General features: G+C 45.9%; 3 protein-coding genes and 1 pseudogene across 5 annotated transcripts in view; 3 read left to right on the forward strand and 1 right to left on the reverse strand.

Moving 5' to 3' along the window:
• MTPAP (mitochondrial poly(A) polymerase) overlaps positions 1–10,954 on the forward strand; it is a 133,287-nt gene extending 122,333 nt beyond the window's left edge. Inside the window, exons 13-14 of the transcript XR_014817088.1 lie at positions 6,622–6,733; positions 8,753–10,954. The gene's annotated coding sequence lies outside the window, so the exon portion shown is untranslated. The remainder of the gene's footprint in view (positions 1–6,621; positions 6,734–8,752) is intronic.
• LOC106505145 (uncharacterized) overlaps positions 1–26,722 on the reverse strand; it is a 100,692-nt gene that overhangs the window by 34,615 nt on the left and 39,355 nt on the right. The window lies entirely within an intron of this gene.
• On the forward strand, positions 5,720–23,053 carry LOC146399482 (small ribosomal subunit protein eS25 pseudogene; annotated as a pseudogene).
• The window catches only part of JCAD (junctional cadherin 5 associated), an 85,777-nt gene continuing 82,916 nt past the window's right edge, over positions 23,862–26,722 (forward strand). For all 3 annotated transcript variants that reach the window (XM_021064743.2, XM_084980000.1, XM_084979999.1), the window contains exon 1: positions 23,862–23,978. The gene's annotated coding sequence lies outside the window, so the exon portion shown is untranslated. The remainder of the gene's footprint in view (positions 23,979–26,722) is intronic.

Consider the following 26,722-nt stretch of genomic DNA (forward strand, 5'->3'; position numbering starts at 1 on the left):
CCACCTGCCTCTCCCTATAGGTTGCGCCAGTGACCTAAGCTTGACTAATCAGATGCTTGCTCTTAGATACTGCACACTGTACGTGTGACATACAGAAGGAGAGGAGGGTCAGAGGTTGGGTTCACCCCAGTGGTCCCCATGACTGTCCCAGTGACGTCTCAATCACCCTGCAACAAGACTGTTGCCTTCTTTTATGCATTATGACCCTTCTCGCCAGGCCTTTCATGGTTCTTGCCATCCCAAACCTGTCCTTCCAGCTTCCCACCAATCCCGAGAGCTTCACATAATTTCCTGTTAACCCCTCAGTGCTTCAAAGAGCCAGAAGCTATTTCTAGTACTTGTTGCCAGGAACCCTCACTGATTCAAGAGCATCTCGTATGGGATGAGTGGTACCACCATGGAGAGGAAGGCATTTCCCAGAGCATCCTGTCATGAGATGGAGGGGATGAAGGTGTGGACTCTTTTTCTGGGGGGGCTTGAAGAACATGATGACGTGGATCTGACCTTGGGTGGTCCTGCCAACAAGATAAGGGATGTGACCTTTTATGCCTTCCTCCTCCTGAGATGAGGTGCCTAATGTGTGTTGCAGATGTTCAGCAGGAGAGTGGAGGCTAAGAACACACAGGTCTCTGTGCCCAACACCCTCCATCCTGTCCTTTCCTCCCTGAGGCACCAGAGGAGAGAAAGATTCATTTAGTATTTTAAACCTAGACTTCCTTTCAAAGTTCCGCACATATGTCTGCCTTGCCAGGCCAGGAACCTACCTCCCAACAAACTTATAGAAATCCATAAACTTTTTTTTGGCAGAAATTTTGGCGATAGGCAGACATGCATCCTGGAAGGTGGTAAGGGGTGTGCATACAGTTATTTGGCATTCAAAACCGGGTCATTTTGATTAAGGTATAGCAGACTTTTCATGATATGGTTCATGGAAGCAGACAAAACAGAAGCAGCATTCAATGGCATATTTTAGATGTGACAGGTTCCAAAGTTGAGTCTTGCTTGGGGAACTATCCCAACAGCATCCATCAGTGCAGGAAGATGCAGAATGGCCCACATCTGAAGGTGGTTTGGAGGCCCTCCGCACTTCTCTTGGTCTTCTCTGGCATGTTGTGGGGTGGGGGACCACTGTCATGGTTTCCTGTGTCCCGTTCCATCTGGCTAAGTCAGTCTTGTGCTTCCAGCAGGAAGTAGACTATTGAATCCCCAACAGGAGAATCTAAAATGTGAATTCTTGGAGTTCCCATTGTGGCTCAGTACTTAACAAATCCAACTAGAAACCATGAGGTTGTAGATTCAATCCCTGGCCTCGCTCAGTGGATTAAGGATCCGGCGTCGTCGCCGTGAGCTGTGGTGTAGGTCGCAGATGCGACTCAGATCCCGCGTTGCTGCTGTGGCTCTGGCACAGGCCAGTGGCTACAGCTCTGATTGGACCCCTAGCCTGGGAACCTCCATATGCCACAGGAGAAGCCCTAGAAAAGCAAAAAGACAAAATAAATAAATAAATAAATAAATAAAATGTGAATTCTTCTTCCAGTAGAGGTAAAACATTTGACTGACTGGAAGTGTTTTTTTAGGTAGCTGGCCAGGCTTCACAGTTCTAGTTGAGATGCTGAATTAGCCTCAGATGCTCTCAGCTGGTGACAGTAACACGGTCCCAGCCAAGAGTGTCCAACGTGTTGGTCATTCAGCTAATCCTCCTTTGCCTCCGTGTTACAAGAAATGAGCGTACAGAAATCTTCAACTCTTGCTCTCAAATTGGCAGGAGAAATTAGGGCAAGTTGCAAGGTTCACTTGCCCGGGTATGTTTCTATGAGTAATGTTTAAACTAAAGAGAGATTAAAGGTGACTACTTCCAAAAAGAGGGGGTAAAAACCATAAAAGAACGAGGACTTCATGGAAAGTGTCAGAGATGCAGAGAAAGACTAAGGTCTCTAGGCATGAATTACTTTGGAAATAAAACTTGATACCTTAAGCCTTCTTTGCTCACATTTCAATTGGGAAAGGCTTAGCAGGGAGATAAAAATGATGTTCTGTCATTATGTGAAGTAAGAGAAGTGGCTGGGAGCAGAAAAGCCCAGTTGGGAAGGGTCAGATACCCTGACCTGGTGGGTGCGGGATGTCTGAGACAAACACGCCCCTTCTCCTGGTGATCTGGGGCAGTGGTCCCCACATTTGATGTGGACAGAGTTACCTGAGGGGTTGTTACAACACAGACTGCTGGCCTCACCTTCAGTTTTTTTTCTTTTTCTTCCTTTCTTTCTTCCTTCCTTTCTTTCTCTCTTTCTTGCCTCAGGAAGTTCCCAGGCTAGGGGTCGAATCAGAGCTGCAGCTGCTGGCCCAGGCAACAGCCATGGCAACACCAGATCAGAGCCACATCTGTGACCTATGCCACTGCTTGTGGCCATGCTGGATCCTTAACCCACTGATCGAGGCCAGGGGTTCAAACCCACATTCTCAGGGACACTATGTCAGGTTCTTGGCTCACTGAGCCACAATAGAAACTCCCTGAGTAGGTTTTAAAACACAAAATACATGTCTCTGTCTGCCCATCAACCTGGAGCAGCAACATCAAGAGGAAGGGCAGGTATCATGGAAAAGTCATGGAGAAATTAGGAAATGTGACTTTAAGAACAGAGATGATAGAACAGTTCTGATTATTCAGAGCAAACTTGCTATTGTCGAGGTGCTGGCAACACCCATTCTTTGGTCCCAAATTCCTGTTTGGGGGTCTTGTTTTGTTTTGTTTTTTTTCTCCTCTAGGCTGCCTTGGTCACTGTGGTGACTATTGGGGAGATGAGAGTGTCATTGTAGCTCTCATTAGTTAAGATGGATTCTTCTTTTATGAGCAGTTCCAGGACTTCTTCTCCATGAGGCAGTGAGATGCTTTGGCCCAGTAAGAACAGAGGAATGTGTATGTGTGCATTTTAGATCATCGTTTCCAATGATTCTATTCTAAGGGCCCCTTTATACTCTTAATGATTGAGGACCCCAGAGAACTTTAGTTTGTGTGGGTTCTATCTGTCAATATTTATCAGATTAGGAATTAAAACTGAGACATTTTTTAAAATGCATCAATTCATTAAAAATATAGTACATATACCTTGTATTTTAATTTTTAAAAACCTGTATTTTCCAAGGCAAAAATACTTAGGAGAAGAGTGGCATTATTTTCTATTTTTGCAAACCTTTTTTAATGTCTAGACGACACTGGATCTCTGCTATGGAAAGGAGAGAACATTTTCCTAGTCTTTTTTTGGATAATTGCGGCTATTCTTCTTTGTTACTTCATCCAAACTCAACAAGTGGTAGTTTCTGAAAGGTTAGTTACAATGTGCAATCCAAAACCATAACCATGAGCTATTAATACTCTGCTACATTAAAGTCCATTAGGGAGTTCCCCTCGTGGCTCAGTAGTAATGAACCTGACTAGTATCCATGAGGACTTAGGTTTGATCCCTGGTCTTGCTCAGTGGGTTAAAGATCTGGTGTTGCTGTGAGCTGTGGTGTAGGAACTTTTTTTTTTGGCCATGCCCATGGCATGTGAAAGTTCTGGGGCCAGGGATCTAACCCAAGCCACAGCAGTGGCAACACTGGATCTTTAACCACCAGGCCATCAGGGAACTCCTACATTGTCCTTAATTGGGACTTTTTGCCTCCCTGAATGTGTGGTACTGAAGGACATAATGACTCCTGGTCAAGTTTGGGGCCACTGCCTAAGTGGTGTGTGCTGAGACCACAGCAGTCTCACCCACCATTGCTTCCACGCAAAGGTCAGGAGGGTAGCAAAGGTCCATAACATTTTAATGCCAATAAAGACACAGTTTGGTGCCCCCGGACTCCCTTGAAAAGTCCCAGTGATTCCCGGAGGTTCCCAGACCACACCTTGAGAACCAGACAACTCCCTCCTACATTTCCATCTCGCTGACTCTTTGATCATTTCATCCTTCAGATTGATAGTTAAAGAAAATCCTAAGATCACATTACAACTCTTTTAACGTATTCACATCTACTTACAAGGTAAAACAAATCACGCCAAAAAAACTGCCAAGTCTCGTGAATGGAATAAAAGAGCAATTAGTAACCCAATGGGGAGTTACCTCCTTGGCTGGCAGGAAATGAGATACCGTACACTCCAGAATACACAGGAAACTACGGGCTAGAACTTGTTGCAAATTTATGGAAACCATCGTGAGAAACTTAGATAAAATGCAATGGTGGCCATTAGTTGTTTGTTTGTTCCATTTGAGGGAAGTAGTGGGCGAGGCTGGAACCCTGGGAAACCTATGGTGATGGGGAGCAGAGGAGGGGGAGGGGCTGAGGACGGAGCTCAGAATGTGGGAAGAACTCGGGGAGGGGGGGCATGGTGTAAATGTAGGAAGCCTTGACCCAGAGCTGGGCACTCTGCCCCCTCCAGCTGCCTGCAGAACCGGGTCTGACCACTCTAGACTCAAGGAGGGAGGCAAGGACAGCAGAGTACAGCCCTGAGTCACACTCTCGCAATTCCGAGGAGGCGGCCACCTGGACACCACGTCCAACATCATCCTCCACTCTTGTCTTCCTCTGACACAGACCTTGGACGTGCCCTTTGATTGTAAAGCTTTCTCTGATGCATTCCCCGTGCCTGACTCGGCTTTTTTGGCTTCCAGACTCCTTTCTCACCCCTCTCCCCACATAAGCTAGTTGCTGGTCTCAGACTTGAATTGAGACTCAGGGCTTCCTTCATCTTGGCTTGACTAGACTTCCGGGACTAGGCTATGTTTGGGGACAGAGGCCCTGTCAACATCACAAGGTAGAACACATCCAGCAACAAGTTTCCAGGGCCAAGGGATTCCTTTGGAGCTTCAAGATACCCAGAGAGCAATTTTGTGGTACAGATGTGGCTACAATGCTTAATCCATTGCAATGAGAGACCACAAAACTTCCTTTAGGGAGTTCCTGCTGTGGCTCAGGTGGGTTAAGAACCTGACTAGTATCCATGAGGCTGTGGGTTTGATCCCCGGCCTTGCTTAGTGGGTTAAGGATCTGGCGTTGCTCTGAGCTGTGGTGTAGGTCACAGATGTGGCTCAGATCCAGAATAGCTATGGCTGTGGTTTACGCTGGCAGCTGCAACTCCAATTAGACCCCTAGCCTGGGAACTTCCATATGCCACAGATGAGCTGTAAGGAGGTTAAAAAAACAAACAAACAAAAAAAAGAAAAAAAGTTCATTTAAAGGGAACAGTCCCTTCTCCCTGTCTTGGCACTACCTGTGCTGTTGGGTACATAGAACTAAGAAAACTCAGACAACCATCCATCCAGTGGCCTATCAACTCCCAACCCAAGTGGAAGTAACCATTGAGATTCTTTCTGAAGATTAAATTCAAAGTTTGATCTTCAGGCAGAGGCTGAGGTAAGTGGAAGGCAACAGCTAGGGGGAACTTCTGTGGCAACATCAACCTTATTCATGGTAGATGCACACTGACTTGTGAAAGAGCCTCAGGGTTGCCAAAGCAGTACAGAATGGTGGCAGGGGTGGTGTTATGTCCACCTCTTCGTCTTTGGAGCCCATCCAGATGTCTAGCATGTCAGAAGTGCTCCGTAAAGACATGATGATTGAGAGAAGGAATCAATGCATCACCTGACAAGTGGGGACTTTGGACATGGCAGAGATATTGCTTCTGTCTCTCTGGATCTTTCCCCGGGAGTTTGGATCTTGAGGTACCTAACCACCATCAGCGATGCTTCCGGACAATGAAGAAGGCCCTTTGGGATCAGGCAGGGAGCAGCTCAAAGAGGCAGGCATCTGTGGAAGGCGGAGATTGATGGTGTTTCGATGCCAGATGGCCTGGGTGTATGTTAGTTTCTTGGCTCATTTCTCTTCTGTTGCCCATAAGCCTCCTTTTAATACTCCAGAGTGCTACCCACTATGTTGTGAGAATAAATGCAGGGAGTGTGTGTCCACATTTGGGTCAGAGCTTTAGAGAACAGCAGGCCCTTGTAAGCTGGCCTCAAACAGCCCTAAAAGGAATATGATTACTAGGGATGCCGGCATCAGGATTACAGGGGCCCAACTGGCTCTCTTTGGAGATTCTTACTTCATTGATTTAAATTTCCTTTTTTTTCTTTTTTTGTCTTTTTAGGGCCACACCCGCAGCATATGGAGTATCCCAGGCTAGGGGTCTAATTGGAGTTGTAGCCATCGGCCTACGCCACAGCCACAGCAACTCGGGATCCGAGCTGCATCCACAACCTACACCACAGCTCATGGCAATGCCAGATCCTTAACACACTGAGCGAAGCCAGGGACCGAACCCAAAACCTCCATGGTTTCTAGTCAGACTCGTTTCTGCTGCGCCACAACAGGAACTCTTGATTTAAATTTCTTAAAGAAAGTCAGAGTTTGGCCTTGCCATGTTATCTTTTTTTTTTTTTTTTTTCCTTCTTTTTTGGCCACCCCAGGGCATATGGAGTTCCCAGGCCAGGGATCAGATCTGAGCTGGAGCTTCAACCTAGGCGGCAACACCAGATCCTTAACCCACTGTGCCCCGCCAGAGATTGAACCTGTGACCCAGCGCTCCAGAGATACTGCTGATCCTGTTGTGCCACAGAGGACACTCCTTCCCATGTTATCTTTGACCAGTGTGGCTCTGTGACTTTCTCCAGCTGAGCATGGACCAAAGGCCTGTGGGAGGCAAAGTCTAGAAAACAGGCACACGGCATTAACTGGAGAAGACCTCTAGCATCCGATCATGGTAAGTCATAGAGCTGTCCCCACGAGGTCCCCAGCCTCAGGATGGGGGTGGAGGAGATGGAGCCATCAAGTGACAGGGGCAGAGGACCACAATTGTCTGGGAGGCATGTCACACAAGTGTGTCTTGTTGACATCAATAGCATGGGGTGACCACAGGGACGGCACTGAGAATCAGCTAAGCGTGAGATATTTTCGTGAGCAGCTTTCTGACACCCACAGGTTTTAAGTTTTCTTTTCTTTTCTTTTCTTTTCTTTTCTTCTTTTTACAGCCTAACCCATGGCATATGGAGGTTCCCAGGCTAGGGGTCGAATCCAAATTGCAGCTGCCGGCTTACGCCATAGCTACAGTAACGCCAGATCTGAGCTGCTTCTGTAACCTACACTGCAGCTTTCGGTAACGCCAGATCCTTAACCCACTGAGTGAAGCCAGGGTTCGAACCCACATCCTCATGGATATTAGTTGGGTTCTTAACTCGCTGAGCCACAGGAACTCCTGGGTTTTAAGTTTTTAAGACTTAAAAACCATTCTGCTGATCTTCCAACAAAAGGCTCTTTTTTAGACATGTGGCCAATTCAGTCTTGCAGTTGGGCATCTGCCTTCAGATACAAAGCCGGCTGGATGCTACCAGCTCTGAGAAATTGGTGGCTGTGCCTGGTGATTGGAAACAATGTTTGTTGTTATTGTTTTGCTTTGTTTTGCAACTCAGTATAAGCGCATGTTTAAAAATTTTTTATCAGACTGAATTGGAAACAAATTTTATAGCACATGCATCGGGAGTACCTCTTCCCCCGACTCGCTGGTACATTCTGTCCTGATCTGCTCAAGGACAGTTCTGCTCTCGGAGGCAGAGCACTTGGGCTCTGCAGTGACACAGATGGGCTCAGGTTCTGCTTTAACTGGACGTGCCACGTCTGAGGCACCCTCTGCCCTGGTTTCTCCATCTGCAAAGTGAAGATGTGAGAACCTCCCCACCCAGGACTCAGAGGGTGAGGGGCAACTGTGGTAACGCACCCAGCCCCGTGTCTGGACCAGAGCAGGGGTGCCACACATGATTTAAAAAAACTACTTCTGAAAAGAAATGTTCTCCCTGTATGTTGCCCATCTTCGGGGTTCTTCCATGTTATAATGTCCAGTTTCCTCATCAGCCCAGGTGACGGAACACGTGTGTTTCGGGGGCGTAGTCACTGCCACCCCCTGACCCCCGCTTCCCTCCACGCGGCTCCTTAATGGGACCCCTGTTTCTGGCTGCCAGAAGCAGGCTCACCAGGGCCTGTCTGGGGCTGAGAGGAGACGGGCACCCGGGGTCCTCCGGGGGTCATGTGGCCACTCCCTGGGGCAGGGCCTACAGGAAACAGAGGGGGCAGGGGTCTGTCTGCTCTGAAGGCCCTTTTCCCTGGAGCACCTGGCTTTTCCAAAGTAGGCCTTGGCCTCTGTGTGTGTGTGTGTGATATGTGTGTGTCTGTGAGCAGTATGTATGTGGTGTGTGTATGTGGCATGTGTGTGTTTATGGGGTGGATGTGTGGATGTGTGATCTATGCCTGTGGTATAGTGTGCCATGTGATGTTTGGTGTGTGTGAGTGGTGTGTAGAGTGTGTGGGGGGTACGTGTGCTGCACGTGTGATATATGCGTGTCTATGTGTGGTATGTATGTGGTGTATGTAGTGTGTATGATGTGTGGTGTGGCTTGTGTGTGTGTGGTGTGTTATGTGGTATGGTGTGCCGTGTGCCATGTGGTGTGTGTGTGTGGTGTGTAGAGTGTGGGGTGTGTGTGTGTGCTCTGTGTGTGATATATGTGTGTCTGTGTGTGGTATGTATGTGGCATGTGATGTGTGGTATGGTTCTGTGTGTGGTGTGTGTGTGTGGTATGTGTGTGGTCTGTGCTCATGGCATGGTGTGCCATGTGATGTGTGGTGTGTAGCATGTGGGGTACGCGTGTGTGATGTGTGGTGCGTATGTGGTGTGTGTCTGTATGTTCATGCACGTGAGTGTGCACATGACATTCTCACCTCTGTCCAGCAGGGCACTTCCCAAGTGTCAGCTCCTGCCCCATCTAGGCAGCAGCCCCACGTCGGCGTCCAGCCGGCCTCGCTGAAGGGCTTTGGCCCTGGCACCTGCGCTTCTGGATCTCAGCTCAGCCTCTGGGGCAGACTTTGCCCGAGATGGGGACACGCCAGCTGCATTCCTCGCTTCAAAGCACAGCGGCCTTTCCTGAGCCCCACAATGAGAAGCCCCACCTTTTCCTGCCCTAGTGTTTACTCCTTTTCTCAAGCATCCAGGGACCTCAGCCGAGCCGTCGCCACCTCAGCCTCTTTCCAGTGGCCTGGCTCAGAGCAGCATCCAGGTCTATGGCCTCCCCAGCCAGCCCTGCCCCCGAATGGTGGGGGTTCCACTGTCAGAGGCAAGTTCTGAGGATGATTTTGGCCCTGATTCTGTGGTCCCCAGATTAAACCTTCCCAGGTCTCTGGGATCACTGGGCCTTTTGTAAATGGCTTATCCTCCGAGTGTCATTTGTAGTGCAGGAGGGTGCGTGGGTGGAAGAGACCAGCATCAACAGCTGGGATATTCAGTCACCTTTTCTCTAGTTGGATTCCAAGCGTGACAAGACTGTACAGTGACTGTCGGCTCGGGAACAGGGGTCTGTGCTTAGATTCCTGCCACCCTGAGTGGCCTCTTTTCTCCCTCCCTGGCTGGTTTTGTTACGGTGTTATTTCCAAGGCAGGAAAAGAGATTGCAGAGAAGCTTTAGAATACAAGCTCCAGATGGAAGCCTTCTTCTTCTTCTTCTTTTTTTTTTTTTTTTTTTCTTTTTAGGGCTGCACCTGCAGCATATGGAGGTTCCCAGGCTAGGGGTCGAATCCGAGCTGCAGCTGCTGGCCTACACCACAGCCACAGCCACAGCCACGTGGGATCCAAGCCTCATCTGTGACCTACACCATAGCTTACGGCAGCACCAGATCCTTAACCCACTGAGCAAGTCCAGGAATCGAACCCACATCCTCATGGATACTAATTGAACTCATTATCGCTGAGCCACAATGGGAACTTCCAGTCTTCTGGTTTTGATAAACTACTGCCCTGATCTGCCATGAAGTCCAAGCCATATGCCGCCTGCCTCTCCCTCTGAGGGACCTGTGGGTGCTGCCCAGACGTGGATACCAGCCTGGGCTTGGCCTCGCCTCGTTCCTGCCAACAGCAGGGAGGAACCATTTTGCTCCCTTAGGATGAAGATGAGTTTGGTTCAGCCTGGAATTTTTACACACAGTCCAAGGTTACCACAGTTAAGTGTGCATCTAGAAAAGCAGAGGTCCAGAATCCTAACTCCCCCGCAACGTAGGAAGTGACGTTCCACACCCAAAGCGTCAGTTGGGAGAGATGCTCTGTCTTCTTTCCTCCTTCCCTCTCCCCCTGCCCCTCCTCCACCTTCCTCCTCCATCACCTCCCCTTTCCCTGGACACCTCGACCTGCGACATGCAACTGACTTACAGATCAAGAGAGAATGGGAGACACGTGGCTTGTTGCGATGGCTGCACCCTAGGAGATATTCTTAAATGGAGATGGTGGGCTGGGCCTGAGGAAAAGGGCTTACTGGCTTAGGCTGGAATTTCCCAGGTGCCTGGGTTGCCCATAATCCCTTTGGAGCCGCCACAGTGCAGTGTGGGCTCAGGGACGCAGGGACCAAGAGGCTGGGAGGACTCTCACACCAGAACACCTTCTCTTCTCCTCTGCTCGCCCAGCACATTGCAAAGTGAACTACTCAGCCATGAAACAGAATGAACTCAGGCCATTTGCCACAACATGGATGCAACTAGAGATCTCATACTAAGGGAAGTAAGTCAGCAAGAGAAAGACAAATACCATATGATATCACTTATACGTGGAATCTAATATATGGCACAGATGAACCTATCTACAAAACAGAAACAGACTCGTAGACATGGATTATAGACTTGTGGTTGCCAAGGGGGAGAGGAGGGAGTGGGAGGGATGGGGAGCTTGGGATTAATAGATGCAAACTATTATATTGAGAATGGATAAACAATGAAGTCCTGCTGTACAGCGCAGGGAAATATATCCAGTCTCTTGGGACAGACCATGAGGGAAGATAATGTAAGAAAGGGAATATATATATATAAGACTGGCTCACTCTGCTGTACAGCAGAAATTGACAGAACATTGTAAATCAAATATACTTTAATAAAAAATGTATTTTTGGAAAAAAAAATGGGGCTGCAATAAGGTTCTTGGGTATTCCTACCGTGTTGGATGTATGTTGTACTGCGTTTCGGGTGGCGTTTTTCCCTTATGTGAAACTGCCCCAGGGTTTGAGATTTTCCTTACACCCCATCCCCTACCTTCTTCATTCTGTAGGATGCCAGAGCCCCGGCTGCCATTTACCCACCTCTTCCCTCCTCCTCTGCCAGAATTCCATCATTCCAGACACAAGTCTGTTTCTCCTGATCTTAAGGAAGGGAGAGCCCACCAATTCCTCTGTTATCAGATCTGGAATGGTCCTTCACATCAGAAACTTTTTTTTTTTTTGCAAGTTCATTAACCTCTCTTTTTGTAATGAAAGCCATTTCCTCTCACTGAAGCCACTTTTAGCTTTTCTCCTTAAAATAACTCTCCCATGTTTAAATGCTCTATTAAATCCTTCTTCTGGCTTTTCTTTTCTTGGAGAGAATTGGAGTCACTTAACTTTTCTCTAAGGCTCCTTTCAATTACCTACTTGAACTGTTTTTGCTCTTGCTTTCTTGTTTTTTGCACATTGCTCTTAGAAACAAAGGGTACCATGAAATGAGCAAGTGATGAGAATTGTTGCTGATGCTGAAGGTGAAAGAGAGATTCCTTCCCAGCTCTCACCCGTTCTCTTCCTATTCAGTACCTGGTACTTGTGTTCATGGCCACAGTCAAAGATACTAATGAATGACCCTCACACATCAATGGAAGAGAATCTTCTTGACCTTCTCCAGTGTCTTATCACTTTCTTCTATCTGTCAGTCACCATTTGGGGCTCTTATGGTCTTTTTAGCTTGTCTAAAATGCTAGACTACGTCCAAATTTGGGAAAAGGGGAACCCTCCTACACTATACCACATAGCCACTGTGGAACATAGTATGGAGATTCCTCAGAAAACTAAGGATAAAGTTACCATATGATCCAGCAATCCCAGTCCTGGGCATCTACCAGGACCAAACTCTAACTCAAAAAGACATATGCACCCCTATGTTCATAGCAGAACTATTCACATTAGCCAAGACATGGAAGCCACCTAAATGTCCATCTACAGATGAAGGGGTTATGAAGATGTGGTACATATACACAATTGAATACTACTCAGCCCCTAAAAAGAATGAAATAATGCCATTTGCAGCAACATAGATGAACCTAGAGAAGATCGTACCAAGTGAAGACAAAGACAAATACCATGTGATATCACTATATGTGGAGTCTAAAATACAACACAAATGAACTTAGCTATGAAATAGAAACAGACCCACAGACATAGAGAACAGATTTGTAGCTGCCAAGAAGGAGGAGGTTGAAGGAGGGATGGACTGACTTTGAGATTAGCAGATGAAAACTAGTAGGATGGATAAATAATAAGGTCCTACTGCATAGCACAGGAACTATATTCAACATATATTGAACTATATTCTCTCTATATATAATATATAAATATATATTGAACTATATTTTATATATATATATATAAAACACTGAATGACTCTGCTATGCAGCAGAAATGAACACAAAAGTGTAAGTCATCTATACGTCAATAAAAAATAAAAACCAATTTGAACTCATAGAGATGAGGTAAGTTCCTTAAAGTAAGACATTGAGCTCTACCTCCCAGTGGTCAGCATGACACCGGATTTGTGTCAGATCTTCAGAATACACAAGTAGATACACTTCCTAAGCCATCACTAGCAATGTGAGGCATTAGGTCCTGTTAGGACCCTACGGTGACATTTCCAGAAGGGCTTTCTCTCCCATATCCCCCCCCACCGAAGACGTGGCTGGGAAGTGTGTGGAGAGCTGTGACTTCTCTCAAGCAGCCCGTGCCCACGTGGGAATGTGCTTCTTGGATGTTTTTTACCCAAGTGTTACTTTATCTTCGAGTTGGAAATTCTCAAGAAGCATTTGCGAAGCCTCACAGAAGGAAAACTTGATGTGCTTAGGGGCCCAGATGCCATTCTGATGAACTCCTTGGAGGGCTGGGGAGGGGAAAAGTGGGACATTGTGAAACCAAACCGACAATTATAATGTCCTATAACTGCAGCTGGGTTGGGGATTACTGGTTCAAGTCACACTTTCCGCTGGGTCACTGTCTCTGAGCATTTATTGTTCCTCAAAAAGAATTACACAGCCCCTTGTGAAACAGCCATAAGTCAGATCGATTTCCATCTTCTCCAGTATGTTTCCTCCACCCCAGGCAGCTGCCCCCTAGTGAGGCTCATTTCTGTGTCTTTGCTGATACTGTTTCCTGCCAAGGATGCTCTACCTTCTCCTGTCCAGGGATGTCCTATACGGCCTTTAAATCCACCCTGCACTTTCCTGCTTCACTGTCATTCTCTGCTTGTTTACATGTGCAAGTTTTGTCTTTCTAAGAACTCATAATTCTAGGCGACTCAGGGGCAGCCAGTGGCTACACTTCTTTTCCAATCCTTAGTTCCCAGCAAAGCATGCTGCAGAAGAGAGTGATCCAGGCCAGTGGACCCCAAACATGGCCAGTGTCCAGAATTACCTGGAAAATTTTTACTTGAGATCAACTGAATTAAAATTTATGGAGGCATGGCCCCAGCATCTGTTTTTTTGTTTTGTTTTGTTTTTTAAAAATGTTTCAGGAGGAGTTCCCGTCGTGACGCAGTGGTTAACGAATCCGACTAGGAACCATGAGGTTGCGGGTTCGGTCCCTGCCCTTGCTCAGTGGGTTAACGATCCGGCGTTGCCGTGAGCTGTGGTGTAGGTTGCAGACGCGGCTCGGATCCAGCGTTGCTGTGGCTCTGGCGTAGGCCGATGGCTACAGCTCCGATTGGACCCCTAGCCTGGGAATCTCCATATGCCGCGGAAGCGGCCCAATAAATAGCAAAAAGACAGAAAAAAAAAAAAAAAGAATATTATTAAAAAAAAAATGTTTCAGGAGGTAAATCTGGTGATCAATCAAGTTTGAGAACTACTTAAGGTGTAAGGTATCAAATTCTTGGTACTTCTAAGGTACTACTTCTTTTTTTTTTTTTTTTTTTTTTTTTTGCATGTTAGGGTTTTTTCTTTTTTCTTTTTCTTTCTTTCTTTTTTTTTTTTGCTTTTGTTGTTTTGTTTGTTTCTTTGTTTGTTTTTGCCATCCTGTAGCATATGGAGTCCTGGGCCAGCATCAGATCCAAGCAACAACACTGGATCCTTAACCCACTGTGCCAGGCCAGGCATTGAATCTGCATTCCAGGCCTGCAGTGACACTGCCAATCCCATTGTGCCACAGCAGGAACTCCTAAGGTACTTTTAAGGTACTTATAAGGTAGAGCTGCTGAGACTTGAGGTTGGCCTCATAAAACCAAAAAAAAAAAAAAAAAAAAAAAAACCACCCTAGGAGGTTCTCTGTGAGTCTTTGTATTGGGGGCCATGGGAACATTGGGCTGCTGTGACACTGTACACATCATTGTGATCCAGAGATACTTATGTAATTAATTATTTTTATATCCTGCATCACATCACCCTTACGCTAAATACCATGGCTCTTACCAGCTAATCGATTTTACATTGAATGAACAAGGCTTTGCTGGGCAACTATTATCCTCCCCCCCAACTTTGCAAGATGGCTCTTTCTTGGCCAACATACAGGATACATTCTATTTAGATTAGGACTTAAAAATAATTTTGTACGTGACACATTTGTCCACTCTGAAGAGGGACGCCCGCAGCCTCTAGCATTGCAACACTCATCACACTTCTCTAGCCAGTGCCTATTGAATTGCAGGGTTAGGCAGGGCATCCATTCATCCACTCAGGCATAGTAGAGACTTCAGGCTCCAACTTTTGGACTCTTACAGCCAGAGGTTTGCCTGCATTCTTGCTAATCTGCGGCTTTGACTGTTCCATAAACCTCTAATCTTGAGCCTTGGATGTGCCTTAATATGTACACATGAGAAACTTTCCTGAGATGGGAGGCATCAAATTTCACCTCCCATGTAATATACACTTATTTTTTTTTTGAATTACCAGGATGACATAATATCAATAATAAAACCATTTACTGAGAACTTAATATGTGAAAGGGAAGGTATTGAGTAGATCCTGGGGCTTCAAAGATTAGCAAGAAAAGGTCCTTGCTCTAGAGAGGGCCATGCACTGAGGGGAGAGCCAGAATGCCAGCCATAAAAAAGCAATTTACAAAGCCAGACAGCAGACACCAAATACCAAATGAATGGCCCAAGCACTAATCACTCTGAGGCTTTGGAGGAAGCCTTGACCATGAACAAACTGAAAATTACTCTACAGGGCCTGGCATATTAGCAGGTACTCAATAAAACCTGTCAAACGAATAAGTGAGTTATGGTAAGTTATGAATTATGCTTTGGAATAAGGTAGAGCATACTCAAGAGAAAAAAACATGCACACACACAAGCACACACACGACTTTTTCATCAATGAAGTTTGAACTTACTTTATCAGGAAGCAATCTGAGAAATTTAGGAGAGCATACCTTCTTATTAATGTTAATCTTTGCATTATTGGTTGCCATCATTTATAAAGCAGTAACTAAATAAATCTCACATGCCAAATATTGTTTATTTTCAGTAAACAGACTTAACATTTGCTGTGTAAATTGACTGATTCACAATCTAACAAGGAAATGAAAGATGCCTATTCGATCAGCTGAGCTATGTTCAGTAAATACCTGATTTATTTTGTAATTTATACCTAACTAATTTATATTCTATCTCCTTCCAACACAGATTTTTATTTATTTATTTATTTATTTGGTCTTTTTGCTATTTCCTGGGCTGCTCCTGCGGCATATGGAGGTTCCCAGGCTAGGGGTACAATCGGAGCTGTAGCCACCCGGCCTACACCAGAACCACAGCAACACCGGATCCGAGCCACGTCTGTGACCTACACCACAGCTCACGGCAGCGCCAGATCGTTAACCCACTGAGCAAGGGCAGGGACCGTACCTGCAACCTCATGGTTCCTAGACGGATTCGTTAACCACTGCGCCACAACGGAAACTCCACCAGCACAGATTTGATACCAAACAAGGTACAAAACCCAAGATAGGAAGCAAGATAGAAAGAGGGTAAGAAATGGGATAGGAAAAAAGAATAACTAAAAGAAGCTGGACTAAAAGAATGGAGACTTCTTGCAGTTTGGGCTAAAAGGAAAGTATACGAGTTTCCTAGAATTAGGTACGTTTGTGGGAGAAGACAGAAGAAACTGAACTTCTTGCTCCTAATTTCTGAAGGAAATTTTTTCCTGGGGCTATTTCTAACTGCAAGCTCTTAATGAAATGCTGCTACTTCTAGTTTGACTACCAGTGGGAATGTGAATACCAGCTAGCCAACTTCTCACGTGCCAGGCTCTACGCTAAATCCCACACACACATCAAAAAACTGTAATCCTCCAACTGCCCTCTAAGGTCCTATGATCTGGCCCTTTTTGCAGGCTCCCCTTCCTAAAAGTAGTGAGTCTACTCTGGCCCAGGAATCAGCATGCAGACAGTGAGATGTGGCCAATGAGAAGCCTGCCCAGCAGGTGATAAGACCCCATTTCAGAGAAAACATTGACCTAGAGAGAGGACAGGCATGGAGCTATGTGCTGCCAAAGCTGCTGCAGGGGGCTCAGACAAGGCTCCAAGACTGAACAAGGAAGAGGCACCTGCAGCCACTGAGGAACCTGGTTTTGTTTTTGCTTTTATAACACATTGACTTTATTTTGGACCATAATTCTGCCTATTCAAATATATGAAACATGAATCAGTTAAGTCATATGACACTGAGGATTCACTCCAAAGTCATCAGGTGGAAGATAAGGGGAGGAAATAGATGACTTAAAATTGAACTTGAACTAAAGGTTGTTGAAAGGACTCTGGTTTTGATCAGCCACCATGTTTTTAAAAATTAGAGTATAGTTGACACACAGTGTTGTGTCAATTTCTGCTATACAGCAAAGTGACCTAGTCATACCTATATATACATTCCCTTTCTTATATTATCTTTCATGTTCCATCCCAAGAGACTGGATATAGTTTCCTGTGCTGTACAGCAGGACGTCATTGCTTATCCATTATAAATATAATAGTTTTTATTTATTAATCCCAAACTTCCAGTCCATCTCACTCCCTCCCAATTGTTTATAGGCAACCATGGTGCCAAGGCCAGTGGGCTGGACTCAGAGTACAGGAAGACGTTCCCCGTGTGTGACCTTGCAGGTCTCACACCTCTTTGCTCCAGCTTTTGCATCTTTCAACAGTGGCAGGAAGGGAGCTCCCCATCTCCTCTGTAGATCCCATGGGAATGAAGGTGAAAAATGAAAGCTACTGTCTGTTATTTAGCACCAATGTCAAATTCTTTGTGCTCTTGTTTTTACATGGGCCCTAAGAATCACTACAATTTGGTATGACTGGGTCCTCGGTATTATCTTATTACTCTTAATACTCTTTACTACTTCCAAGCCCCTGTTCCTGTCACCATTTAGTATTACATGACCTTAAATAGGAAGAGGGAGTATATTTATAGTTGTGGAAACATCTGTCATTTTCAAATTTCATTTTCATTTTATTTATTGCATTTTTAAAATTGAAGTATAGTTGATTTATAATGATTCAGGTGAACAGCAAAGTGATTCAATTATTTATATATGTGTAAATACATATATGTATATATTCTTTTTCAGATTATTTTCCATTCTAGTTATTATAAGATATTGAATACAGTTCCCTGTGCTATACAGTAAATCCTTGTTATCAAACATCCTTATTTTTTTTTTAATGGCCATACCCAAGGCATATTAAAATTCTCGGGCCAGGGGTGGAATCCAAGCTATAGCTGCTGGCCTACAATCCTTTAACCCACTGCACAGGGCTGGGGATCAAATGGTCACCTTCCCAGCAAACCAAGCCTCTGCAATCAGATTCTTAACCCACTGCACCACAGCAGGAACTCCCTTATTTTTTAGGAAAGGCAATTTTTTTTTCTCTTTTGTCTTTTTCTAGGGCTGCCCCTGCGGCATATGGAGGTTCCCAGGCTATGGGTCTAATCAGAGCTACAGCCACAGCAATGCCAGATCCGAGCCGAGTCTGCGACCTACACCATAGCTCATGGCAATGCCAGATCTTTAACCCACTAAGCGAGGCCAGAGATTGAACCCACAACCTCATAGTTCCTAGTTGGATTTGTTAACCACTGAGCCACAACTGGAATTCCAAGAAAGGCGATTTTGTAAAAAAAAAAAACCTACCTGTCCTGGTATCTCTTTAGCAAATTGACTTCCATACCACACCACATTCCCCCACACTACTTGTAGCCTGTCTCTATGCATTTACGATTTTCACATGGCTGTGACCGCAGGGGAGATACATTATCTGGTTCTGCTAATTCTATTTATTTAACACTGCTATAAACTTTTCCCAAGTTGCTACATTACCTTCATAATTGTTTTGGCTACTGGTTGAAAACTATTCCACAGGGTAACATGTCTTGCGATGAAACATAATTTAATTACTGTAGGACATTTAGATTATTTTAATAAATAATGCCAGAATGAATATCATGGGTTTATAGCCCTTTTCCCCCATGTGAATTGGAAGGAGAAGTCTTTGCACATTTTTTTTTCTAAAAGCCAGGCACAATTTTCTAAATCCCCTATGCATTTATCAGCCTTCGCTGACCCATCTCTGCTTCATTTGTTTTATCCTCGTGGGATGTTCTCGTCTGTGAGGCAAGGATTTAGTGCTGTTTCTAATCATGATTTTTTTCCATCAACAAGCCTCTTCGAATGCTGTTTCTTATTCTCTGAAAAGGCCAGAAGAGTTACGTAGCTGATAACACTTGCCTCATGGTCATCCACTTTAGAGACATGATCTTGTCCAAAGCGACAGGGAGAATTCTACGCAACGGGGTGAAGGTGCTGCCCAGGGAGTCCTACTCCAGCCCCAGGGGGTTGATGGTTCTTTGATCGGAAATGGAAGTGGTGCGGATAGCTGTATCAATCAGGGCCTGAGTAGGGAAATGAGAGCCAGTCTAAGCATTAAAATAGAGGACCTGGAGTTCTCTTGTAAAGCAGCAGGTTAAGGATCTGGTGTTGACACTGCAGCAGCCCAGGTCACTGCTGTGGCTTGGGTTTGATCCCTGTTCTGGGAACGTCCACATGCTTCAGGAGCAGCCAAAAATAAATAAATAAATAAATAAACAAACAAATGAAACAGAGGACTTGTAATGCAGTGAGGTGGTGACACAGATGATGGAAAAGTGGAGAAGCCCAGCAGGGATGTGAGGCCATCAGGAGATGAGAGGTAGCAGGAGGTCATTGCTACCAGGGGCTGAAGCCAGAGGCAGAATCACCCAGTAGGAGCTGGACTTGCCGAGCTGAAGCCACAGAGGGGAGACGCAGCCCTGCTGGAGATGCTACCTAAGGCGGGGATGGGGAGAAACACCCCCTCTGCTCCCTCCCTCCTGATGACCTGTCTCCCACTGGTACCTCTCCTGGGTTGAGCCAAGGTGTCACAAGAGCCTGTGACACACAACTTGCAGGGCTAACACCCCCCCCCCCCGAACACACACACATACACACACACGCACACTTCCTATGATAGAAAGTGATGGAGGAAAAGGATAAGGAACGAGCCCAAAAGCAAACAAGCCAAGAACCACTACAAAGTCACATTCCTAAGACTCATTGCAAATAGCACTGGGGCAAGAGAGAAAAATCCTCTGGAGCAGCCGGCCCAAGAAGCAAATGAGAGGAACTCAGTGGTTTAGTTTCAAGCATCCACACACACATCTGTGTTCTTCCTTGCAACTGTTATGTCTAGTTAGTTTGAGCCAAAAGACGATTTACTGAAAACTATGGCTAGATAAGAGCATCTCTGAGAGATGGAAGTCAGACGTGGAAGCTGCAGGGCCAGGAGCACAAGACAAGTGAGGCAGTGGTGGTGGGGAATTCGGGGGAGCTGTCCCCACAGAGGTTGGGCTGGGACCCTGGACTTGCCCAGCAGAAAATCTGTACCAGACATGTGACTGGCCCTTCCAGGGCTGCCTCTGAGAGTTGATGTCTCTCTGTCAAGTGGATTCAACCCCTTTCCTGGTTTTTACTGAATTGAAGGTGTCTGACTGCGCAGCCCGTGACATATGCCTGCAGCCCAGCTGCAAAGGAGGCTGGAACAGAGGGTTTGGCTTCTACTTCAGGGAAGCACAACTGTTCTGGGATGAACTGTGTCTCTCCCCACCCCACACCCCCAAATTCGTAGGTGGAAGCCCTACCCTCGCAATGGAACTGTATTTGAACTAGAACCCTAGGTTCTAAGGGTGAGGTCCTAATATGACAGGATGGGTGGCCTTGTAAGGGGATGAAGAGAGAGAGCAATGTGTCCCTACACTAGCACCAAGGAAAGGCCATGTGAGGACACAGCGAGAAGGTGGCCTGTCTGCAAGTCGGGAAGAGTGTCTCAGCAGAACCTGGCCATGTAGCTCCCTGACCTTGGACTTGTAGCCTCTAGAACTGTGAAAAAAATACGCTTCTGTGGCTTAAGGCACCCAGTCCATGGCTCAACATGGGGGGAAGAGGGGTTCACATTCAGCAAAGGAATTCTGCTCACCAGACATGGGTGGCCATGCAGGTGATAAATATGACAAATGCTTCGAACCCCCAGCTCGAGGTTCACTACAAAATGTTATCAGGTCTTATGACACTTGCCCTGATTGAAAAGGATACAAGTGAGGGCAGTCATGGCCTGGCTGCCAAATGGTACAGTGCCAGGGCCACTTAGCACATGAAAGAGATGCTTCCCATCATGCTCCAGACTGGACAGGGGTGTGTCTGCATCCTTGGTCACGTGACAGCACTATCTTCTGATGGGGCCACATCACAGAGGCTAAGATATCACCTGAGCGTGAGAAGGGACTTGGAGAAAATCCTGCCTCCTTCCCACCCAAAGCCAGACCCTTTCAAGCCTTCCAATAGCCCAGGCTGTCACAAAGATTATCATTAGGGGTGTTGTTGGCATTGATTCCTACAATGAGGAGCTTCTTCCGCAAGTTCAAAATGAGATGATTGAGGATAAACTACAAAGTCCTACCGTCTAGCATGGGGAACTCTATTCAATACCCTGAGATTAAACATAATGGAAAAGAGTATGAAAAAGAAGGTATATATGTATAACAGAGTCACTCTGCTGTGCCGCAGAAATTAACACAACATTGTCGATCAACTCTATTTCAATTAAAAAAATGAGATGATCAACTAACAAAAAATGTGTAAAAGTCAACCCCACTCAGGGACAGGGACTAGAAGGCTCAGGCCAAGATCGTCCTTGAGGAAGGCTATTTTTTCTTCTTTTTTGAGGGGGCTGCACCCTTTGCATATGGAAGTTCCCAGGCTAGAGGTCAAATCAGAGCTGCAGCTGTGACCTGCACCACAGCCACAGCAACACCAGATCCGAGCCGAGTCTGTGACCTACATCACAGCTCATGGCAACACCGGATCCTTAACCCACTGAACAAGGCCAGGGACAGAACCCACATCCTCAGGAATACTAGTCAGGTTCTTAACCCACTGAGCCACAACGGGAACTCTGTTCTTTCTTCCAGGGCTCTTCTGGTCCCGTCCTCCTGTTCAAATTCAGCCCTGAACTGACTGGCCACATCCTGGCTGGCAGCTGCTAGGTCATTTTTTGTCCCCGAGGTGACTGCACGGGATAATTTATATTTTGGTATAAACGCACCTCAAGCTCCTTTGAGATGAAAGACTCCCTGTAAAGCTGAGTTATGAGTCTGCTTAATGGGAGCACTGCTGAGTTTTTCCAAAAGTGGAGTTAAACCCCTTTGGCACCTGTGAAGGGCTGGCTGTCAAGGACCACTGGCCATTTCAGCGGCTCCGGGTTTTGCAGTGGATTCTGTGTGTGAGAAACCACGCTCCTTCTCCAGCCAGAGGCTGCCTCCATCCAAAAGCAGCCTTTGTTATTTGCCAAAACGCTAAGAAGAGTCTCCAACTGAGGTCCAAGCTGGGCTGGATCTGTGCTTTTTAAAAGTTGTTTGAGGAGTGAGGGACACACACACACACATACAAGATATGCACACACACTCACACTCACCCTTACACACACCCTCACTCACACATTAATCTTACATAACAATGAGTAAGATAATCCCCAAGAGTAATTCCCTTCCCCTATAACTTCCTTTGGATTCTCAAGACACTGCTTATTATTATTATTGTTATTACGCTTTACTGAAGGACTAAAAAAATAAATACGTAGAGTGCAAAATTTAAAAGCACGAGACACTTCAATTTCACAATTCCACCATGTTTCTGTTTAAAAGCAAAAATTAGTTCACTTTAACTAAGCATATGGTTAGTTAGTTACTTGGATTATTTCTAGAAGTTATGAAATTATACATGTATGTATATATGTGTGTATATATATATCATTCAAAGTATGCATATGTATATTTATACACACACGTATATATATTAGCCATTTTTTTAATGGCCACACACGCAGCATATGGAAGTTCTCCCAGGCTAGGGGTCAAATCGGAGCTATAGCTGCCGGCCTATGCCACAGCCACAGCAACGTGGGATCCCAGCTGTGTCTGCAACCTACACCACAGCTCATGGCAACACTGGATCCTTAACACACTGAGCGAGGCCAGGGATCGAACCTGCATCTTCCTTCCTTTCTGTCCGACATCTTAGCGAGGTGGCTGTTCCAGCAGCTGCTCCCCCGGCTTTGCTCTGCCACCCAAGGTCAACAAGAAAAAGAAAGATCCCAGAAAGTCAGCCAAGGAAGACAAAGACCCAGTGAACAAATCTGGGGGCAAGGCCAAAAAAAAAGTGGTCCAAAGGCAAAATTCGGGACAAGGTCAATTGCCTAGTCTTGTTTGACAAAGTGACGTATGACAAACTCTGTAAAGAAATTCCCAACTATAAGCTTATAACCCCAGCTGTTGTCTCTGAGAGACTGAAGATTCATGGTTCTCTGGCCAGGGCAGCCCTTCAGGAGCTCCTGAGCAAGGGACTTTTTAAACTGGTTTCAAAGCACAGAGCCCAAGTAATTTACACCTGAAACACCAAGGGTGGAGATGCCCTGGTTGCTGGAGAAGATGTATAAACAGGTTCCACCAACTGTACACTTTACATTTTGAAAAATAAAACTTTATTAAATCAAAACCAACCAAACAAACAAAAAAACCACCTGCATCCTCATAGAGACTAGTCGGGTTTGTTTCTGCTAAGCCACAACGGGAATTCCTATCAGCCATTTTTAAACTGCACTATACCTTCCATTTCATGTTTTCCTATAAAATCTAGACAACTAATTTCTAGATTTTCATTCGAATGACTGGGTTGATGTAGGATAAAAGAACAAGTAGGAACCAGCATTAAGATCACCAAGGGTGCCCAGAAACCCCTCTTGGTTCAGGAAAATAGGTGCAACAAGCAGGAAATAAGAAACACTGTTTTTCAGGACTCTGGTTTTGTTTTCTCACAAAAGACTGAACTCGGTCACGCCCCTGGGTCATTCTGTCCTGGAACCCCAGAAGGCACCTTTCTGTATGGAGCACAGGTGTTCCCAGGTGTGACTTTCTCCCGCCCGAGGTCCGGGGCTCCCCAGGCCAGCTCTGAGCGGGGCTTCCCTTCGGACCATATCAGACAGGGCAGACCAACATGTCTTTTTTTAGAAAAGATCGTAAGTGCCTTATCTTACTCCTCTGGAATTTTCCACAGTTGTTTAACCTCTAAGTTTAGGAAAAGTTGGTTTGAGGGTTCTTCGAGCGTCCCCTGAGCTGTTACATCAGATCCGAGCTCCTTCCACTTGAGGTGGATGGTGCCTCTGCTTGCCAACCAACGTACCTCATTTCCATCTCTCCTCCTCCTGACTTGTGGTTAAAATAACACACAGCCTCTATTCAGAGCTCAAACTCAGAGTCGCTATCGGAGGCAGACGGGGGATTGCAAGGAACCCTTGGAAGATGCATCGGGTTGCTTTCTAAATATTCCATTTTAGACTTTCACGAAGAGATCAGGGCTCTCAGGTAAGTGCTTTTTTTCTTTCCTTTCTCATTGTTTTCTTGACAAAATGATTAGGGAAAGTGTGCCAGAGGGTGTTGGGGGAAGCCAGCTGCTTCCCAGCTTTTGACTGTTGAACGGGGCTCGTGTCTGTTTCTCCGAAAGAGGAATAAAGGGGTGAAACAAGGATCTTGGGGAGAGAAAACTGCGAGGCAATTCTCTCTGTTTGTTGCAGAAAGGGCTGGGGGTTTGAGCATTACTCATGCCACCCAAATGCCTTTTGATGCATGTGCTGGTCACAGATGCTGGAGGCTTCAGTCCCTCGGTCTTATTCACTCCCTGGTGCAGCTGCCTGGGGGTTGGTCATGTGACCAGCTTACACAGGAGCGGGTCCCAGCCCTCCCTTGGTATCGCCTTTTCTTATGGAAGGAAACTGAACTGGTTCTGTCCCTGCTGATTCTTTCTCAAGCACGTGGGGGCCATTCTTTCTTCCTATCTATCCACCTATCATCTATCAATCTATCCATCATCTATCTATCTGATCTTCATACAGTTTGTTTTTGATTTTTGTGAACATTTGTGCCTATGAAATTTTTCAATACAGCTCACCTGGGCAGAACCAGGTGTTTGTTTGCCAATTCTAAGTCTCTCTCTCTCCTCTCCCTCCCTCCATCCCTCTCCATTTCTCTCTTTCTCTCCCTCTCTCTCTCTGTTCCCCCTCACCCCAGAGATAATTGTTTTCTTTAAAGTTTGGGGTTTTTTGCTTCTGTTTCTGCTGAGATATGCAGTGGCTTGAAGTGGGATCTCAGTTCCCTGACCAGGGATTGATCCCTGGCCGCATGTTAGTACCAAATCCTAACCATTAGGCTACAGGGAACACCTTCCTTTAAAGAATTAGTTTAAAAAACATTTCATTCTTATTTGATGATAGAGCCAAACCAATCCATCAATAATCAATCAGTCATCGGTCAGTCAAGCATCAAATCAAGTGCATTGTCTCAAATCTGTATTGGAAGGGTCACCAGGCCCGGGAGAAGGTTAGCTCAATAAATATAAATACCATCATTGATGTTTATCATAAATTTTGAATCCTACCTATATTCGTTAAATAATTAGCAAATGGGATCAGAGAGTACCAAATGAGGTGCTCAGTTTCAAGCTTCAGACTGTAGGTAAGGTTGAAGCCATAAGGTGACTCTCATGCCCAAGAGCTCACCAGGCATCAGGTACTAAGCTAAGCACCTGGCCATCACCTCCTCTTTCTCTTTCAACAGTACTCCTTTCACCTATGAGGGAAGAGCTCCTTAGAGAGGAGCTAAGTCCCTGCATCCCAGGCTGATGTGTGAGCCAGGGCTCCCATCCTCCATCTGGAGCCAGTGCTCAGGGTCTGGCCGGCCTCAGAAAGCACGCCCATCAGAGGTGGTCTCTGGGCTGGGCCAGGAAGTGCTGTCTGGCATCCAGTGGGCAGAAGGTTGTGAGTAAGGGGCAGGGTGGGAGGGACCTCGGGCAAGAGTCGTGATTTGTACTCTGATGAGAGGCAAGCAGGGACCTACTGGTTGGGGGGTGTGGGGCAGCGGGGGCAGGTGCAGGAGGAGCCATTTGTGGCATCTGGACCAAGCCATGAAATAAGGAGTCTGATGATGGAGGCTGCTGCTCAGAGCCGTTGCTGCCCCCAGTAACTATAAACTCTCCAGCGTCAGGTACCTGCCTAAACCACGCCTCCCATAGAGGCTTCCTTGACCCTCCTATTCAAGGGGCAGCCCTGGACTACCCCATTCACTTTATTTTATACTGCAGTAAAATTTACCTTGTTCACCATTTTTGAAATGTACAACGAAGCAGTATTTAGTACATTCGCAAAGTTGTACAACCATCATTACCATCTAATTCTGAACATTCTTATCGTCCCCAGAGGAAATCCCATGCCCATCAAGTGGCTGTTCCCATTCCCCCAGGGCCCCAGCCTGTGGCGACCACTGATCTGCTCTCTGTCTCCATGGACTCGCCTATTCTGGACATTTCCTATAGGTGGAATCATAGAATGGGTGGACTTTTGCGTCTGGCTTCTTGCTCTCAGCACGATGTTTTGAAGGGTCTTCCATGATGTGGTGCGAATCAATATTTCTTTCCTTTTCAAGGCTGAATGATATTCCCCTGTACATATAGAGCCCATTTGCTCATCACTTGATGGCCAGTGGAATTGTTCCCCCTTTCTGCCTACTGTGGATGGTGCTGCTATGGACATTCACGTACAAATTTTTGTTGGCACACATGTTTCACTGCTCTTGGGTGACTCTGCAGGAGCAAAATGGCTCCATCACGTGGTACTTTGACAGTTAATTTTCTGAGGAACTGCCCAACTCTTCCACAGCAGGTACACGATTTTGCATTCCCAACAGCAATGGATGAGCAATTCAATTTCTTCACCTCCTTGAACACATGTCTTATTTTCTATGCTTTTTATGATAGCCATCCTAGCTGGTGTGAAGTGGTTGGTCATTATGGTTTTGATTTGCATTTCCCTAACAACATTGAGTATTTTTTTTATTGGTCATTGGTCCCATTTGCTTTTTATTCCCTTTATTTGACTCACTTTCTCTTTATATGGAAGTGCTACTATGGTTTCATCACATACCCTCTTTAATCGCCTTCTGTGAGTAATTAAGCTCCATGAAGACAGGAATTCTGTCTGTTTTGTTCATTATTTTACCTCCCTGCCTAGGTCAAGGTCTGGCATTGTAGGGATGCAATGTATATCTGTAGAATAATT

Source organism: Sus scrofa, chromosome 10 (assembly GCF_054392235.1).
Source record: "Sus scrofa isolate SSC_HxYL_T2T_F1_AM1 chromosome 10, Sscrofa_HxYL_maternal_Yorkshire_Landrace_v2.0, whole genome shotgun sequence".
NCBI lineage: Eukaryota > Metazoa > Chordata > Mammalia > Artiodactyla > Suidae > Sus > Sus scrofa.